A 19,765-nucleotide genomic window follows, 5' to 3' on the forward strand; every position below is an offset into this window, starting at 1 on the left:
GTGTGTTCTGTTTTTTGTTTTTTGTTTTTTGTTTTTTTTTTTCCCAGAAAGAAGATTTATTATATAATGACCACTAGCCTGTTCGAAAGAAGGTGTTTTTCTTTTGATTTCCAGTAGTTGACATCTAAGCCTCTTGGATCTCTGCTTTATATAAAGTCTTATTAATGTCTTTTTTTACTTATAGATGTTTAATCATGCTCACTACCCTCAGTCTCATTTCCTGTTAGTGTTAGCAACAGTTTCGGTAGCTTTTGCTCAGATTCCCCTGGGGCTTCGTGGTGTTTGGTCTCCAAGGTTATGGAGAGAGGGGCCCTCTGGATTGGGAGTTGGGGCCTGTGGCTCAGCCTCCTTTTTGCAACCATGGCTAGTAAAAATCAACTGTTGTTTCTCTGCCCTCCTCGTTTTTCTGCCACTCTTGTTTCTCTGCCTCTGCTCTGAAGACTGGGCACTGCCACCATCCTTGTGGAGCTCACAGCACTCCCAGGCAAGGCTGTTTAGAGAAGTCGCCTCAACTTCTCCCCTCCCCCTATTCCTACAGGGAACTCTTGCAGGTGCGGGAGGCAGCTTCTTTATTTCCCCCAGTCCACCACCCGACACCTGGAGTTCTGATCTGTGGTAGCTCTTATGCACAGATCCCATGCTCAGATGTGCTGGTGTACATTTGGGTGTTTTTTGTCAAGTTTTACATGTTCAGCTTATTGTTGTTTCAAGGGGAGAGATCTGGGGACATCTTTTTCTTCACCATGTTTAATCCAATCACTCTATATTTCTTAAAAGCAGGTCTCTGAGGGTGTATATTTTTGAAAAGCTCCCAAGATTATGTAATGTTAATACTGCTAGTCTGTTGACCACACATAGAGTAGCAAAATTTGAAGCATATATTTTAGGAAGAAGAAAAATGACTTCAGATAGGAGATCAATAGCCTGATGAAGAGACTTAGGGCAAAGTCCTGCACAAAGGAGCATCTATCTTTATGGACTTTGGACCTGGCTCAGTGGCCCATGGATGGGTTCTTTTTCACCAACCTGGAATCTTTCCTTAAAATAGATTCTTAATCCCTTGCTTTCTCTGTTCTTCTTCGGGTACTCCTGTCATCTAGGTATTGCTATGCTTCATGTTGTTCCAGAGGTCTCTTAAAATATCCTTTAAAAAAAATCCTTCTTTTTTCTTTTTGTTGTTCTGATTGGGTGTATTCTGCTACCTGGTCTGCCAGTTCACTGATTCAATCTTCTGCTTCATCCAATCCACTTTTGCATCCTTCTATTGTATTCTTCATTTCATTTATTGCATTCCTCATTTTCGTCTTTTTTTTATGGTTTCTACTTTTTTTAATGCTTACTACCTATCTGTTGAGGTTCTCATTGTACTTATCCATTCTTCTCCTAAGTTCATTGAACATCCTTATAACCATTAGTTTGAACTCTGCCTCTGGTAGGTTGCTTGTCTCCATTTCACTTAGCTTATTTTCTGAAGTTTTCTCTTGTTGTTTCATTTGTGGTATGTTTGTTTGTTTTCTCATTTTATTAGCCTCTCTGTGTTCATTTCTATGTGTTAGGAATATTGTTTTGTCTCTCAGCCTTGGCTGAATGGTCTTATGTGGAAGATGTCCTGTGTGGTCCAGTGGTACACTCTCTCTGATCCACTGTCCTGCAGGTTTTGGACATGATCTTTGTATGGGTTGTGTGTGGTCTTCTGTTGTAGCTAAATCTTATTGGTTTTAGTACATTAGTGGATGAGATTAATGCTAAGGCTGACTAATTGTGGGAAATGGCTGCGCCACAGGGTAAGAGTTGCTATCTGGGGACTGACACCACTGAGTGGGATTTGCCGTAGTATGCTTGTGTACTTATTGAGATTTCATTTGTGTGTACCACCTATGGGACTAGTCAGGAGTTGCTTTATTGTGATCTAGTACCAATATCCAGGTGTGTTGGTTTTGTGGCCTTTTGGGAGAGGCTCTCCAGTAGGCCAAAGTCAGCTGCTGCTTTTGACTGATGAGGACTACCTGATTGGAACTACAGAGCCAAATGTAGATGATTGTTGCCTATGCTGGATCTATAGGTAAGTGGAAGAGACAACACTGTAGGCAGCTGTCCAGTTATCCCCCATCCCTGACCTAGGGCAGTTTATTAGAGGGACCAGTACTCCTCAAGGCCTGACAGTGTCTGTCAGTTGCCCATAAATCTCTGAAACTGAAAGTCTCTGGGTGATATGCATGTTTGTTGGTGCAGGGACCCCAGAAGTCTCCTGGATCTATTGAGCACATTTATCCCTTTCACTGCAGTGTCAATTTACATGCCAGAGCTGTCTCTGAGGTTCCCTGTACAAGTTTCCAATCATAGCAAGGCCAGCTCCTGCCCACCTCGAGGCTGCAAACACTCGAACTCTGTTTAGAATTACTGTAGTTCATGGGCCTGAGTTTGTGGGCTGCCATTGAATGCTTCTCTTGGAGGAACAGGCTTTGCGTGGGCCACACAAACAGAGTACTGTTGTTTGCTGTTAAATTCATGGCCCATGGAAAGCACAGGATGGGACTGGGTTGCCTGGGAGCAGGCTTGCCTCAGGTAATTTGTGGCTAGGTGGTGTATCATCTCATTGAGGCATGGGTCTGTCAGGCCTACACAGCACCAGATTTGCTGCCAGCTCTGGGACTGCACACTCCCACCAATGTTTTATAGCACTTTGTGACCCGCTTTCATCTGTGATGGGCCCACAGAACCCCTGAGATCTGCCCAAGTGATACTATATCTCATGTTGGCATCAGTGATCTTCCCGTCACTGTATTCCCTGAACTTTGCTCACTTCCCTGCTGAGATTTATTGATTGCTCAGAATGCACCTCCCCAGGGCTGGGGCAGCTGCCTGGCAACAGGATGTGGGCACTCTGTGGATTAGATAAGGCAGGATCTCAGGGAGACAAGGGCAGTCAGGGCAATAGCCTGTTTTCTGCAATTTTTGTGTCTGTGCATTCCCACAGTAGTTACAGATCACAGAGAGACAAAGTGATGTCTGGGACTGACTCACAGACACTGGAGATCAGCTCAAGTTCGTGTTGGCAGCAGCGATCTGACTGAAACTGTCTCCAAAATGTGTGCTCACAACACTGGATGCCAGTTGCAAATGTTTGGCCCTGAATAGGTGCAGGGCATAGCAGCCATCCAGCAACAAAAGCCCTGGGGCAATATGCAGGTTGGGTGGGGTGGGCTGATCTCAGACCAGCCCTTCAGTATTGGCCATGTGGGAGTGATCTGCATGGGCAAGCTAGTGTGGTTTGTAGATTGGCCATAGAGGGACTAACTAAGGCACAATGGTGGTTGTCCATCCAGCCCTCATTCTGGCACCATGTAATGCAGTCTTTCCCCGTACAAAACTTGTGTGAATCTCTGACTCATCCCTGGGGCCTTGAGTGAGTGTCCGCAGGTGAGAGAGCCTGTGCATGGGCCCTTTAAAGGGGTGTCTAGGGTTTCAGTCTCCTTCCATCTGACCCAGATGGCCAGAATCCTCTCTGATTTTTATAGTCAGAGTTTGGGGAAAATCTTATTCCCTGGGCTAGGGAGCCCCCATATGAGGCTAGGGCCCCTCTCTTCTTCAGGGGAGCCTCTAAAGCCTCGCTTTCCCTCCCGGTGTTCTTCCACCACTCACAGTTGCGGATCCAGCACGATTCATGACTTTGCCCCTTCTACCAGATTCGATGTGGCTCTTTCTTTAGATTATCAGCCTTACGTGTTATGATCAGTTAGACTTCAGATGATTCTCCACATTGATTATTTTATAATTTGATTGTAATCAATGTGGACCTGAGAGGAGGTGAAGCCTGCTTTTACCTAGTCTGCCAACTTCCTCTCACCCAGGTACCCTATCTTTTGATTGAAGCATTTAATCCTTTTTCATTTGAAATAATTGCCCTTTCATTATTCATATTTTTTAATCTTTTTTTTTCTTCTTATTAAGTACCTTTAACATTTCATATAATAGTGGTTTTGTGATGATGATCTCCTTTAGCTTTTTCTTATCTGGGAAAGTCTTTATCTGTCCTTCAATTATAAATGATAATTTTGTTGTGTAGAGTTATCTTGATTGCAGGTCCTTGCTTTTCATCACTTTGAATATTTCATGCTAATCTATTCTGGCCTGAAAAGCTTCTATTGAGAAATCAGCTGACAATCTATGGGAGCTCCCTTGTAGGCAACTAACTGCTTTTCTTTTGCTGCTTTTAAGATTCTCTTTGTCTTTAAACTTTGGCATTTTAATTATCATGTGTCTTGGTATGGATCTTTTTCAGTTCATCTTGTTTGAGACTCTCCGAAACTCTTGGGCTTGTATGTCTATTTTCTTTTTCAGGATAGAAAATTTTTCCTCCATTATTTCTTCAAATAGGTTTTCAATTTTTTTCTCTCTCTCTTCTCTGTCTGGTACTCCTATGGTGCATATATTGGCATGCTTGCTGTTGTCCCAGAGGCCTCCTAAATTATCCTCATTTTTTGAATTCTTTTTTCTTTTGCTGTTCTAATTGGGTGTTCTCAGCTATCATATCTTCTAAATCTCTAATTCAATTCTCTGCTTCATTTAATCTACTGTAGATTCCCTCTAATGTATTCTTCATTTTAGTTAATATCTTCTTCATTTCTAACTGTTTTGATGTTTTCTTTTTGTTAATATTCTCAATGAGTTCATCTACTCTTCCACTAAGTTCGTTGAGCATCCCTATAGCCAGTGTTTTGAACTCTACATCTTGTAGATTGCTTGTCTCCATTATGGTAGTTATTTTTCTCAAGCTTTGTTTTGTTCCTTCATTGGAAAATTTTTCTTTGTCTTCTCATGTTGGCTGTTTACTTGTGTTTGTTTCTATTTATTAGGTAGGGCTGCTATGTCTCCCAGTATCAGTAGAGTGGCCTTATGTAGTAGGTGTCCTGTTGGGCCCAGTGGCACAGTCTTTCCTGGTCTCCTGAGCCAGGTGCTCAAGATGTGACCCTTGTATAGGTTGTGTTTTCTCTCCTGTTGTATCTGTGCTTTAGTTGCTGTTTGTACATCACTGGGAGAGACTGACTCTCAGGCTGTTTGGTTGAGAGGACTGGCCAGAGATGGGCTGATCCTCCAGAGTAAGATTCACTTTAGCAGGGCTCTGATGCCTGCCTAGTCTAACATTTGGATGTGTTGTCCTCAGATGCAGCTCAGGGTGATCCTTTGGCTCAGTTGGATTATAGCCACTGGGTGTGACAGGCCTGGGCCTCCTGGCAAGGGTTTCACAGCAGGCCAAATTTAGCTACAGCCTGTGCACCGCCCAGGGCCTTCTATCAAGAGTCACCAAGCAATTCTCAGATGGCCATCACCTGGGCTGTGCTAGAGCTGCCTGAATATGTCAGGTTGGGAATCAAGGCCAGCTGCTGCTAGTGCCGGGCTTGGGGCTGCTTAGGAAGAGGTACAGGGCATGCCAAGGTCAGATGCTGCTTGTTGGGGTTTTGTGAACCTTTGAGAGATTTTAGGAAAGTCTGCAGCATGAGCCAAGCCAGGGCATTTGTATAGAAAAGCCACTGGAAGTGGCTTGGGTGGGCCTGCAAGTTGGGTGGGGCAGGGTCTTATAAAATTACCAGGGTAGGATGATCAGTTTTAGTCAAGCTGATGGAGACTAAGATACAACAGCTGCTTGTGTCTGCATGCTGTAACAGGGGAGGGCTCAGCAAAAGAACAATAAATTCCACAAGCACTTTTATCTAAGAGAAGGCTGCCCCTCTAGCCCTCACCCTCAAGCCTGACAATTTAGTTCCCATATGTCCTGGTGCTTTTCAAGCAGCTTCCCCAGTGCTGGAGCTCAGTGTGAGTGAATCTGTTAGCAAGTAAGTCTGCATGTGGGTCCTTTAAAAGGAATGTCTGCACTCCCTTAGCCTTCTGTTTCACTCAGCCACAATCTCCACTGGTTTTCAGTGAGAGGTTGTGAGGACTTTTCTTCCTGGCACTGGGATAGGAAGCCCAGTGTGGGGCAAGGACCCCTCGCTCCTCTGGGGGGACCTCTGCAGCTGAGATATCCCTCTTGTTTCTCAAATGCCACACACAGCTATGGGACTAGCTCATTTTGTGTCTCTGCCCCTCCTATCAGTCTCCATGTGGCTTCTTCTGTATGTCCTTAGTTATAAGACTTCTGCTCAGCGAGATTTCAGGTGATTCTCAATAAAGGTTGTTCTGTAGTTTAATTGCTATTTTGATGTGGTTGTGAGAGAATGTAAGCACAGCATTTACCTACTCTACCATTTTAACTGAATCTAGTTTTCTTTTTTTCCTTTCTTTTTCTTTTCTTTTCTTTTTTTTTGTTACTATTGTAAATGTTACCTTTAAACTTTTGAATTGAAGAATATTAAAGTTATTAGACTTGAACAGTTTTGGTAATGATGGTGGTAGGAGGTGAGGAGTAAAACATTCTGGTTTTGTTTAATTTAAAATATGAAATATCTATTTGACATGCAAGGGAAATGTTGGGTAGGTTTTAATTATCTTGTGCTTCTTCTTGAAATGCTTTCCTTCTCCCTGTTTCTTTCCACTAACTTCAAAAGTTAGTTTAAAAGACATTGTCTCAGGGGAATCTTCCTTGACTGAGCCAACCTAATTGCAGAAGAGTGCAATAAGATATATAATAAATCTAATATATAATTAGATTTATTATATATCTTATTGCACTCTTCTGTAATTAATTAATTCTTCTTGCAACTAATGTGTAAAATGCACAACAGATGTCTGATATCAGGGACTCAGGATTATGGTAACTATTAGAGAAATAGTCCAGCAGTTACTGGAGCTTTTGCATTTTAGCCTGATGTGAAGTGTTGAACTGTAGCCCTTGGAGGACTATTAAGTAAGAGAAAGTCAGAGTCCCAATCTTGGTGAAATTAGTTACCTAAAAGATTAAGACATGGAAATCATGCAGATTCCAATTATAAATCTTGACCACAGGGGAAAATAAGATGACTGGTTGGCCTGGAGTACAATATCTGAGAGTGTCTAAGAAAGATAACTTCATATTCAATGTACTGACTAAAATTAGTCTCCTTAAATTCATAAGACATAGAACAAAAGTTTTCTAAGAACTTAGAGAAGACTTAATCTTTATATTAAAATGTCAGTAATTATAGGGAATTATACGATTAGTAAATGGGAATTAAAGATCCAGTGGAAGGGAGCAAGTTGGATTAGTATTCCGCATCACTCCCAAATCACCACAAAACCTAGTTATTTGGTTTTGTGTTAGATGTTTGATTGAATTTTTACTTTTAAAATTATTGGTTGAGTATTCTACATATATATGAAGTCTTGGCTTAAATAAATTTTTCCACATATATTTGTTACTAATAAGTGGCCTTATATTTGTAGAAGCTTTGAAATAGAGCTGAAGCAATAGAAACATGGGCTTTGTTTGGTAGATGATATTATTTCTAGTTGCAGATGGATGGCGTTATGCCTGTATTTGGCTAATATCTTTATTACTGACTTTGAAAATAATTTAAATGGCATGTTAATTACATTTGAAGAGATGGTAAAGGAGAAAGTGTTGCGAACATTTTTGAGACCTAAACAATATTTTCTCCAGAAGAGGTTAAGGATGTAAGCAGACAGGAAAGCCAGATTTAACCTATCAAGTAGAAGCAATCATGTAGAAGAAATGATCAAAAATAAGATATTTTAGTCTAAGCTGAGTACTGACTGGAAATCAGCCATGCTGTGAGCATTTGGCAGTCACCAGAATAGAATTAGGCTAAATAAAATTCTCAGGCAAGGAATAAAAGATTCACACTGAATTTCTAACTTCTCTCTAAAAAATACATTTTATTTTGAAGTGTTATTCTATCAGTGTAACCCATGGACAAAAAGCCACACATGTTAAAGATAGATTTTGTGATCAGAGAGCATTCCATATCTGTTACTGAAGTGGTCAAAAACCTCTATGGCATTGATAAAATGTTATATAAGCAAAACCCGACCAGCAGTGCCACATCTTTTTCATGCTTTGGAAAAGAGTAAACAGTGACACTAATCTACATTATAGTTAGTGTTTCATAAGGATTAATTGCTTCAGAACCACCAAAAGTACTTTTGAAAATGCAAATTTTTGGGATCTACCACAGCCCTAATGAAAAGATGTCCCTGTATTCAGGTACATGGAATCTGCATTTTAAATAAGGATTGTTTTTCTTTCTCTTTATGTAATAATTTTTGGGAACCACTGTTTCATCAGGACATCACATCAAAATGTGATGAATAGAAAGTAATGTACAAAACAAGAACTGTATTTTAATATGAAAACCTTGTTGAAATGAATTGGAATATAAAGATACAGATTATCAAGAGTTAGCCAACCCCACACATAGAAAGGAGAGTCATAGATAGCATCATCAGAGTTACTGTGTACAGCATCACAAATTAGGTACTGTACAACTCCAGGGGGCATTATTCATACAGATTACAATGGCACCCTTAGAGTTGTGCAGTGCAGACCTTGAATCAGTATGTACAGATGTTCCCATTTTGTACTAGAATGATTCTATTTCAGAGAAGGGAAGTTCATTACTTTCTATCACACTCAAAATGAAAATGCCTATGTTTTCTTTGATCCATGTTCACCAGTATTTACAGTTTGATATTCCAGGTGCCTAGATTCTGAGATAGGGATGCCACTGGAAATAAGTATTATAAGGATTCAGAATGAGTCGCGCTAAGATATGCCTCTGTGGTATGCAGATTGATTTGAACCAAAGACAACCAAGATCCTGTAGGCTAAAGAGGAAGGTTTGCCCCCACTTAAATACCTAGAATAATGTGAATTAGAGGCTTTACTCATAATAATAGATTATCAGAGATAATCTTTTTGACCTATCTATATGACAAGGCAAACTTCTAATTACTAAGCATCCGTTTTTATCATCCTATAATGACCTTTTCCCCCTTTTAAGCCCCAAGGTCATCCTTAGCTCAGAATGTCATGTATATCTCATGTTTCCTGTCTGACTTTGAACTGTTCATGTATGTGGAGTCTCTGACTTTTTCATGTATGTATGGTAACATACATATGTATGTAATAAAATTTTGTCATTTTCTCTTGTTAATCTGTCTCATGTCTATTTGATTATTAAACCAGCCAAAAGAACCTCAAGGGTAAAATTTCTTCCCCCCTCAGCATTCTAATCAGTATTTCATACATTTATTTTTATAATAAGTTCCTGGAAATAATAAGAACCTTGAAGATAGAGGAAAGTTTCTTCCTCTTCCACAGTATATACCCTGTTATAATATATTCCAATCACAATTTATTCTTAAATAGTTCTCCTGTTATTTAGATTTTGGTCAATTATAGTTTTATAACCTACAGAGTTGAGGGCCATATACTGGACCAAGAAAGATTTCATTATAAAGCATATTAATTTAATGATATCCACCCTGAAGCTATCAGCCAGCTCTGCCCTTGTCAAGGCTACAGCTGCCATACTGTCACATTATGTATTTTCTCTGGTAAAGGAAACAAAAAATCAGTGTTTAAGTAAATAAAAAATGTCAGATACTGCTTGATGAGCCATAAATTCTATTTAGAATATTTTCCCTCACATACAATTTTTTTTGCACCTGCAAACATATTGTAACCTTGGAGAATCTTGTCACAAAATTAGAGGCCACGGTGGAAAATTTACTTCTGAGAGTAGGTCATCCAAAAGAGCATGCTGAGTCCAGATGCAGAGGAAATTAGAACCTTTGTTTGTTCTTTCTTTGAGGACAATTGCGTTCTCTGTGAAAATTATATAGCCCTTCTTTACATTGTTTGAGGGGGAGAGAAGCCCATTAACAAAACAAGTAAGAGGGATATTGGAGAACAAAATCAGGAAGAGGAGGAGTAGGAAAATAGAGTTTGAAAACTGATGAATCATTAGGACTGATTATATAAACTGAGTAAAGGGAGTAAGAGAGAAAATATGTTACATGAGCTAAGAGAGCAGATAGAACTCTCTGAAATAGTGACTGACAGGTCATGGCTTCTCCCACAGGTTTTCCATTATCCGAAAAAATTATCTTTACTTGACCCTGCTGCCCTTTCTACATTCCTCCTTATTTTCTTCCTCTTTATGAATTGACTTTCTATACTCAACATCCAGGCCCTCTTTGACCTCTCAACCCCTACTGTAAATACATTTTATCTGTAACTTCTTTCTAACATTCTATTAAATCTGTATTCATAAAACTCATCAGTGCCATGTCAAACATGTATTTCTGAACCCAAATATCTTTCTCAATATGATTCTGCTTTTATAAATATGTGCTGGAATTTCCCCCCTGAATATAACAACAACAACAGTAACAACAAAAGCAAAAACAACAAAAGCAGTACCAATAATAAAACAAATTATTTGTTAAGCACTGCCAGGCACTGTTCCAAGTGTTTTACATATACTAATTATTTGAATTTCTCAATGACTCTGTGAAGTAGGTACTTTTATTATCCTCATTACATGGATGAAGTAACAAGTTTGAAAAAGACTTCCCCAAGTTCACATAAACTAGTAAATTGTGGAGCTAGGTTTTGAATTCAAGTACTCTGACTTCTAAATGCTTGATGAGTTGTTATAAATTATTTTTTTGTATGCAATGCCACTTCTAAATCAACATAACTAGCACTCCTAAATTCCCTTTCCTAAATCTAAGCAAGGTTCTTCACTTTCTCCATTTTTTAAATGAAGTCACCATTTTACCTAAACCCAGCAGTATCATTTTAAAGCATGGATAATAAAAAAAAAAGGAGTTTTCAGGATTCTGATTTACCAATGCATGAGTATTCATAAAAACAAACAAACAACAACAACAACAAAAACCGCCACAACTTTTAATGCTTAATGTGCTTACTTTGAACTAACATACACAGATCTGTGAACATGAATTCATAGATTTATTTTAATGCTTTTTTTGCAAGTAAACTTGAATTTTAAATACTTAGCCAGATAATATAATACTTGGCAAAAATGCCTTTGCCTATATTCTTTTTTAGTGACTCCTTAGAGCTTCATCAGACATGTAAATACACTAATAATTTGTATGAAGAACAAGGTCCCAAATATCTTCTTTCTCCAGATAAAAATTATGTAATTGAATAGGTCTTCAAGTTAAAATACCCGTGAAGTGAACTAGATAGTGTGTTAAGTATGGGAATAGAGGGTTTTGTATAGCTAAGAAACTTAAAATAGTGCAAATGAGAAATATTATTTTTATCATTTAAGTATTTTTTTTCTCTCACACCATGTTTGGAAATACAGAGGATTTTGGCATAGGGCAGATCAACCATTTCTGTAATTGGATGACTTTTTTATTTTTGTGTTGATAGTTTGCTCTCAGATAGACAACCTTTATATTTTAGCATTGTTGCAGAGAAAGGCATAAAATGAGGAAGCTAGTATGTTAAAAGTTTGACTCAGTTCTGTTCTTGAATACATCTGAACTCCAAAAGTGAGATAATTTTACTTACTTCAGTAATTTTAAAATTACCACAAATTCTAGCAGTAGTCCTCTTCTCTAGCAAAGGGAATTTAAGTAATCATTGGCCAACAGCTCAATATCATATACATTTGCTAAGCATGTCATTCTGACTTTGTACAATAACTAAGCCTTTTCTTACCTTGTTTCCTATGATCAGTTAGGTCCCTGCCTTCTTCAGTACACATAACTAAACCCCTATTTTATCCTGTGCTTAATTTTTTACCCAGTGTTCTATTTTTTTTGAAATTTTAGTCTTACAATATTTTTTATCATTGTATTATCCTAAAGGCTAAAATACAGATCCATAATTTTATTTCCCACATCTTGACCTTTGATAAGTGCTACCTAATATCTCTCACACTGCTTGTTTATCTGCCTAAACCTCAGGACTGTTGCATATGACCATGTAAGTGCTATACTGTTCAGCTCCAGGGAGTTGTGAATAATGTGAATAATGTAATGTGAATGGTGCCCCTAAAGTTGTGCAGCGAGGCAGGCCTAACTAGATCTTTATCTATTATGATCTGACAAATTACCCTCTTTGCTTTCTGCAATACCTTGTTCTACCTTTCTTAGTCTTTATTACCAGACCTCTCTCACTTCAATTTTCTGCCTTCTTGGGCCACCTATTAATGTTTGCTGTGTAAATATTACTGGCAATGATTACAAATGCAGTCTTTTTTAAACATCAAAATTGCACAGAAAAAGTCAAATTGTTAGAATGACAAAATTACAAAACTTGAGGGTACATGAAATAGCTAGTTGTCAAGATTCTGCTTTTCACTCTGATCATTTGAGAGCATATATACCCATGTGTGGCCTTGGTAGCTCACAATATTTATTTTTCTCATGCATTAATTTCAGTAAGAGGGTCATTTTGTATTTATACCATCAGACAAGTTAAACAAATCTAGACTAATTCTGTCTTTGTTAATTCAAATACATTTGCTGTATTGGGAATGGTTTTTCCAAGAGTCTAAGAATAGAACCCAAAACGAAATTAGAAACTAGATTATTTCTATAATTTCTTAAACTCTTTGGCTAAAATGGATGGACCACAGTGAATAGTTTATATATTTTTTTTTGGACATTGAAAACTTTGTTCAGGTTGTGTCTATATAGTCATTTAGAAAATTATTTAAAAAAGAACATGGATAGGAATACTGTCAGGGTTGCCATGACAAAGCACATTATTTATGCATCAGATGGGTCAAATACTGTGCTTTTACAATGAACCATTTTGGGGAGAAATCCACACATTTCTAAAAGTGAGTCACTAGCCATTCGTCAAGTTTCACTAAATTAAGTTTCCAAAGTGTAGAGATTAGTTAAAAAGAACAAATTAGTAGGTTTGGTGAGCAATCATCCTGTGGTTCTTTGAATGCTGGGAAGTTCGCAGCAGCAGGCCATAAATTTATTACAGTTCCTTTTCATTTTATTACCAAGCATAATGAGCTCCAAAGTATACTTACAGACTCTACCCCAAAGGCTTTTTTCCCTCTCAACTAGTTTGAAAACTCATTTCATTTTTATTTTATAAAATATGGAGATGAAAGGCAGGGAATAATAGGAACATCCCCATTGACCATAAAGATAGTGACACAAGTGGTATAATTTTCTTGCTTCATGTAAACTGCTTCATTGATGGAACATTTTTTAGTGTCTTGTGTTTTTGTGAAGTGTTGCTGATCAATATTGGCTAAGTGCCAGATTCATAGCAACATGTAATTCTCTAGCCCGCCTAATATAAATGATGGCCAATACCATTATATCTTTGTTTAAAGTTTATTAAGTGAGATGGAAATCACAAATATATAAGATTCTTGCTGCTTCAGTGACTAGGCTGGACACTTTTTTTCTTCAGCTTCCTTTTATAATTCCCCAAAGACAACTTTATTGTATTAGCAAATTCTAGTCTCCATAGGCCATGGCAAGAAGTTTGAATATTTTTCCAATGGCACACTATGAAAAGTTTTGATGGTGGGAATATAAAATGTCACAGCTTCTATGAAAACTAGTACACTAGTTCTTTAAAAATGTCACAGCTGCTATGAAAACTAGTACACTAGTTCTTTAAAATTTTTTAAAAAGTATTACTCGATGATTCAGCAATTCTACTTCTAAAATATACCCATAGAAATTGAAGGCAGGGATGTGAAAAGATATTTGCATATGTGCCCACATTCATAGTAGCATTGCTTGCAATAGGCAAATTATGGAATCAACCCAAGTGTTCATCAATGGATGGATGAATAAACAAAATGTGGTCTATACATACAGTAGAATATTATTTAGCTTTAAAAGGAAGGAAATTCTGACACATGCTATAACTTGGATGAACCTGAGAACATTATGCTAAGTGAAAAAGACAAATACTATATGATTTCACTTGTACGAGATATGTAAAGTAGTCAAATTCATAGAGACAGAAAGTAGAGTGGTGGTTGCCAGAACTATGGGGAGAAGGAAGTTATTGTTTAGCAGGTATTGAGTTTCAATTTTGAAATATTAAAAAGCTCTATGGATGGATGTTGGTGATAGTAGCACAGCAGTGTGAATGTATTTAATGCCACTGAACTATACAATTAAAAATGGTTAATATTGTAAAAAAAAAGAAAAAGAAAAATAGCATGATCTGATTTGCTCTTTGGAAAGATTTACTTTGGCTATTTTGTAGAGAGTAAACTGCAAGAAGTAAAATTAAAGGTGATAACAGATCATTGAGAGACTATTATAGTGGTCCAACCCAAAAAAAATAATAAACAAAAAACTAGTGGTCTAGTTAGAATAATGGCTGTGGGGATGAAGAGGATAGGACAAATTTGGGAAAGGTTGGGAGTAGAGCTGATGGAATTAGCTAATAATGAGTCTGTAAGCAAAATATTTATTATTATAGTAACACAGATGATTTACTTGAACCTGATGCCAGGTCTTTTGTGTTTGATCTCTGCAGTTTTATACAAACAACTTCAGCTTTCTCAATGTCATATTTACCATGAATTAGTGGAATACAATGGATCTTTTGCTGTGAAGATCATTTCTTAGATTAAATGAAAATGAGAGACATTTTTGAGTAAGTTATCAGGAAATTGTTTATGATGAACCAACACCAGCAATAAGTTTGATTAGGAAGTTTAAGATAGATGTTTTACTTATAAAAATATAGAAAAGTGATTTTTAACAAATTATTTATGAAAAGAATAGTTATAAGGTTAAACAGAGAATGTGAGAAATTAAGGCTTTAAGGATAAAATCTATGTTTTTGGTTTGGTCTCCTGAGTAGATGGAACAATTTATGAAGCTATGTAAGACTCAGAGAGTAACAGGATTTGGAGAGAGAATCAAAAGTTCTGTTTTGGATATGTTGATTTTGAGATCCCTGTTAGATACTCTAACCTATGTAAGTTCTAAGTAATCAGTTAAGAATATGAGTTCAGGAATGAGATTGTGGCAGGAGATAAATATAGAAAACATGTTTTTGGATATGTGGTGAACAAGATTCCTATTCTACATTCAAATAGCCATGCCTAGTAGGAAATTAAATATATGTGTTTGAAACTAAGGAGAAAGAACTTGGATAGAGATATAGATTTTGGAGTCTTTAACATATCTATGGTAATTAAAACCATGGGAGTGGACAAGATTTTCCTCCAGTTGAAAATGTAGTGGAAAGTGGACCCAGCACAGAATCTTGAGGAATATCAGGAAATGAAAGAGAAGTAGAATTCCTGGTGAGAGGGGTAGAAGGATAACCACAGGAACAGAGTATTTCCAGGAACAAAGATTTTTCAATATCAAATACAGTTGATGGGACAAGTATGATAATGACTGAGAAATAGCCTTTGGATTTCATATAAAGAGCTTGTGTCTTTGGTGACAGATGCTTTGGTGAATTGCTGGAGTTAAAAACTAAATTATGTTGAGGTGGATACTGAGTATAGATTAGAAATGGAGGCAGAAGTTGCATATAATTGTTACAAGAAATTTGTGACCTGGCGAAGAGAAATAGTAAAACACCTAGAGAGATTTAGAGAGTTATATTTTTAAAATAGGAGAAATTGAGCTTACTTACATACTGATGAAAGGATCTAGTCGATAGAGATAAGTAGAAGATAAAAGGGAGAAAGGTGACAATCAATATAATGTGTCTTCTGAGACAATATAGACTATAGAGAATAAAGGAAGATATTAGCCTTTGACAGAAGAAGAGAACAATCTTTTCTTGTAATAGAAAAGTAGGAAAAAAGAACAGCTGTGGATGCAAGAAAGCGATTTGAAAATAACAGAGGCCCCACTCTATTCCTAATAGCTTCTATTATCTATGAAGTGGGAGGAAAATTAACCTACTGAGAGTGAATGGTGACATTATGGGGTCAATAATGAGAGACAGAGAAAGCAAGAGCAAGCAGGAGTCTAGGACAATCCTGTCTCTGGCCTTACTCTTTTTCATCTTGATTACTTCTGGAATTATCTTCTTTTTTGAAAATAATTAAATAATTTATATGGTGACATTGGTTAATGAAATCCAATAAGTTTCAGCTGTACACTTTAACAGTAAGACATATATATATGTCTTACACACACACACACACACACACACACACATATTTACACTGTGTATTCACCTCCCATAGTTAGATTTCTTTTTGTCACCATACTACCCCACCTACCTCCCAACTCCCCCTTCCCCCTACCTCTTAGTAATCGCTAGTCTATTGTCCATGTCCTTGAGTCTCTGTTGGTTTGTCTTATTTGTTTGTTGCTTTTAGGTTTATATCCCACAAATAAGTGATATCATCTAGTTTTCCACTTTTCTGTCTGGCACATTTCGCTTAGCATGATTATCTCAAGGTCCATCAATGTTGTTGCAAAGGGCAGTATTTCATCTCTTCTTATGACTTAGTAATGTTCCGTTGTATATATGTACCACAGCTTCTTTATCTAATCATCTATCTAATCATCTATCATAGAACACTTCGGTTGCTTCCATGTCCTGGCTATCGTGAAATGCTGCTATGAACATTGGTGTGAGAATATTTTTTGGATATATGTTTTCAAGTCTTTGGGGTAAATAGCTAGCAGAGGGATTGCTGGATCATATTGTAGATTAATTCTTAGTTCTTTGAGGAACCTCCATACTGTTTTCCATTCTCTAACACTTGTTATTTCTTGTCCTGTTGATAACGACTATTCTAACAGGTGTGAGATGGTCTCTCATTGTGGTTTTGATTTGCATATCCCTAATAACTAGCAATGTTGAGCATATTTTCATATGTCTGTTGGCCATTTGCATGTCTTCTTGGGAGAAGTGTCTGTTCAGGTCCTCTGCTCCTTTTTTTTTTTTAAATTGGATTGTTTGTGTTTTGTGGTTATTGTGTTATTGAGTTATTGAGTTGTATGAGTTCTTTGTATATTTGGGATATTAGGCCCTTATCGGAGGTGTTGCTTGCAAATGTATTTTCCCATTTGGATGGTTGTCTCTTTACCTTGTAGATGGTTTCTTTTGCTGAAGAGAAGCTTTTTAGTTTGTCGTAGTCCCATTCATTTATTTTTGCTTTTACTTCAAACAATTACTTTAAATGTAAATGAATTAAATGCTCCAATCAAAATATGTAGGGTGCTGAATGGATAAATAAATAATACTCTTACATATGCTGCCTATAAGAAATTCACTTCAGATAGAAAGACACACACAGACTGAAAGAAAAGGAATGCAAAAAGATATATCATACAAATGGAAATGAAAAAAATAATCTGATATCATCATACATATATCAGACAAAATAAACTTTAAAACCAAGGCTGTAATGAGAGACGAAGGAGAACCCAGTATTCCCACTTCTCTTTACTTATCTGAAGAAACAAAATGCTACTATGAAGAAACATGTGCATTCACATATCCAATGCAGCATTATTTACAATAGCCAAAATATAGCAATAACCTTGGTCTCCATCATTAAATGAATGATAAGAAGAGATGATATACATATACAATAGACTATTACTTGACCATAAAAATAATGAAATATTAACATTTGTGACAATATAAATGGACTTAAAATATAGTATACTGAGTGAAATAAGTCAGACAGAGAAAGATAAATAACATATGAATTCACTTATATGAGAAATTACACCTTATTTTCAATCAAGGTCTTCATTTTTCTTGATCTTCAGGACCATCACTATCTTTTGATGTTTGTTCTCAGTCCTTGAGACTACCAACCTGGCTTGCTTCCTTGAGGACTGTTGACTTAGCCTAACCTAAAGCAAAAGGAAGAGTGCTGGGAAATGAATGCCCTTCTCATGTTGACCCTTCCCTTGGTCTGAAACACTCAGACCCCACTGCACTTCTATTAGTTAAGAGCCACTTATCATTCATACCTCAGTTTAAGCATCATTTTCTCAAGGAAATTTTCTCTGACAACCCGAGTAGATGCAGTTCCTTTAGTATAAACTCTAATTGTACCCTCTCTTTTTCCTTCATAATAGTTATCACATTATGTCATTATATTAGATTGATACTTATGAAATTGCTGTTTATGTTTGTCAGAAATGGTAAAATTTGGCAGTTTCATATAGTCCAACCTAAAATATTTATTTGTGGAGTTATTGAATCAATTTCTACCTCCCTTATTATACCATAAGAGCTGTGAGGCCAGAATCTAGTCTATTTCTTTACCTCTATGTTCCTAGTATCTAGCAAAATGTCTGTCATATAGCAGTTGCTTCATTCATAAACATCAGTTGAATGAATGAATGAATGAATGAATGAATAAATATCACCTGACTACCAATTTCAAAGATGATATATAAACTCTTGAAACAAGTATTCAAAATACTCTAAGCTAGGACAATAATACTATGTATGAAAGACACACATGCTTTATCATGGGTATGGGAGAATTTTTTTTTTCAAATAACATAGCATCTTCACAATAGATTTTCTCCCAGCCCACATACACTCCCGAGTCAGAATTACACTTGTGTGCTTGTGTTATTGATGTATGTGTATCATCTTTCTGAGGAATTCTGGACCAAAACAAACAAACAAAAACACAACTACTTTAGCTTCTGACTCCTACTTCCCCAGTCAACCTTTTCTCTCACTACACTTTTAGATGAAACTATTACTCAGGCCAAACTAGTCTGCTTACTGTTTCCTAAAGTCATTTTGGACTTCTTTCCATCTGCATCTTTTTCATGCCTCTGTCTTCTATCTATTGATATTCTAACTATTCTCAAAGCACAATTCATATCCCTCCCTCTTCCTAAATTCTTTCATGATCAGTAAAGTTAAAGTTTCTCCTTTAAACTCCTGCAACACTTACTATGTGTCCCACAATGTTTTATTACTTAGTTATTACCTAGTTTGACAGTAATTTGATCATGTAAGGTTTTGTTATTCTCTCTATACCCTGACCATTTTTATACCTCATTATCAGTGATTTGAGAGAGTAAGGACTTGGGGAGAGGCATGCCTGCTTTGAAGAAGGTATATCAATAAATTTATGTTTAAATAACTTAAAACTTACTTGTTTTATTATACAAAGTACATACAATTAATGAGATTTTGATGTTTAGCAAAAGGAAGCATTCATTTTGAAAGTTGAGAAATACTTCAAAAAGGAAAATAACAATCCACTATAGACATTGTTGACCTTAAGCAAAAAGACTGCCACATATTTCTCCAGCAAAATGAGTTTATTTGGGAACAAAGAATTGCAATTCAAAACTTGCAACCAAGGTGAGCCACCTGCAAGTAAGGTGAGAAAAACAGATGAGAAAACACTTTTATAGAGGAAAAAAAGAAGTTGAGTGAGCTATTACAAACAAAGGGTTCTTCCTGTTGTGCTTTTCCATTGATGTAGTGCATAAGAGCTCCTACTTCTGGCCTCCATACTTCATTTTTAAGGAGGTTCCTGTTTAGTTTTTTATAGTGTTATATAACCAGAAGAAGGTAAATAAGTACCCTGGCCTAGGGGGCAGAAAAAATGGCATGTATAGTCTTTCTCGTATTCCATCCATAGAATGTCAGGACATTGCAACAACATATTGTGGAATCTTTTGATGATATACATGGTCAATATAAAAAAAAAAAAAAACTCTCATCTCTTTTCTGTCTCTTTCTTTCCTGAGAGCAGCAGTTTTGATGCCGAGATTTAGTTTTAGAGTTTATCTTAGGCTTCAGAGCAAGGTGAAGAAAGTTGGGAGTTTGTCAGTTTCCTTCTATGTGATCAGCCTAGATTCTCCAAGTAGGGGAGAG

This window comes from Pteropus alecto, unplaced genomic scaffold (assembly GCF_000325575.1).
Source record: "Pteropus alecto unplaced genomic scaffold, ASM32557v1 scaffold409, whole genome shotgun sequence".
NCBI classification, from domain to species: domain Eukaryota; kingdom Metazoa; phylum Chordata; class Mammalia; order Chiroptera; family Pteropodidae; genus Pteropus; species Pteropus alecto.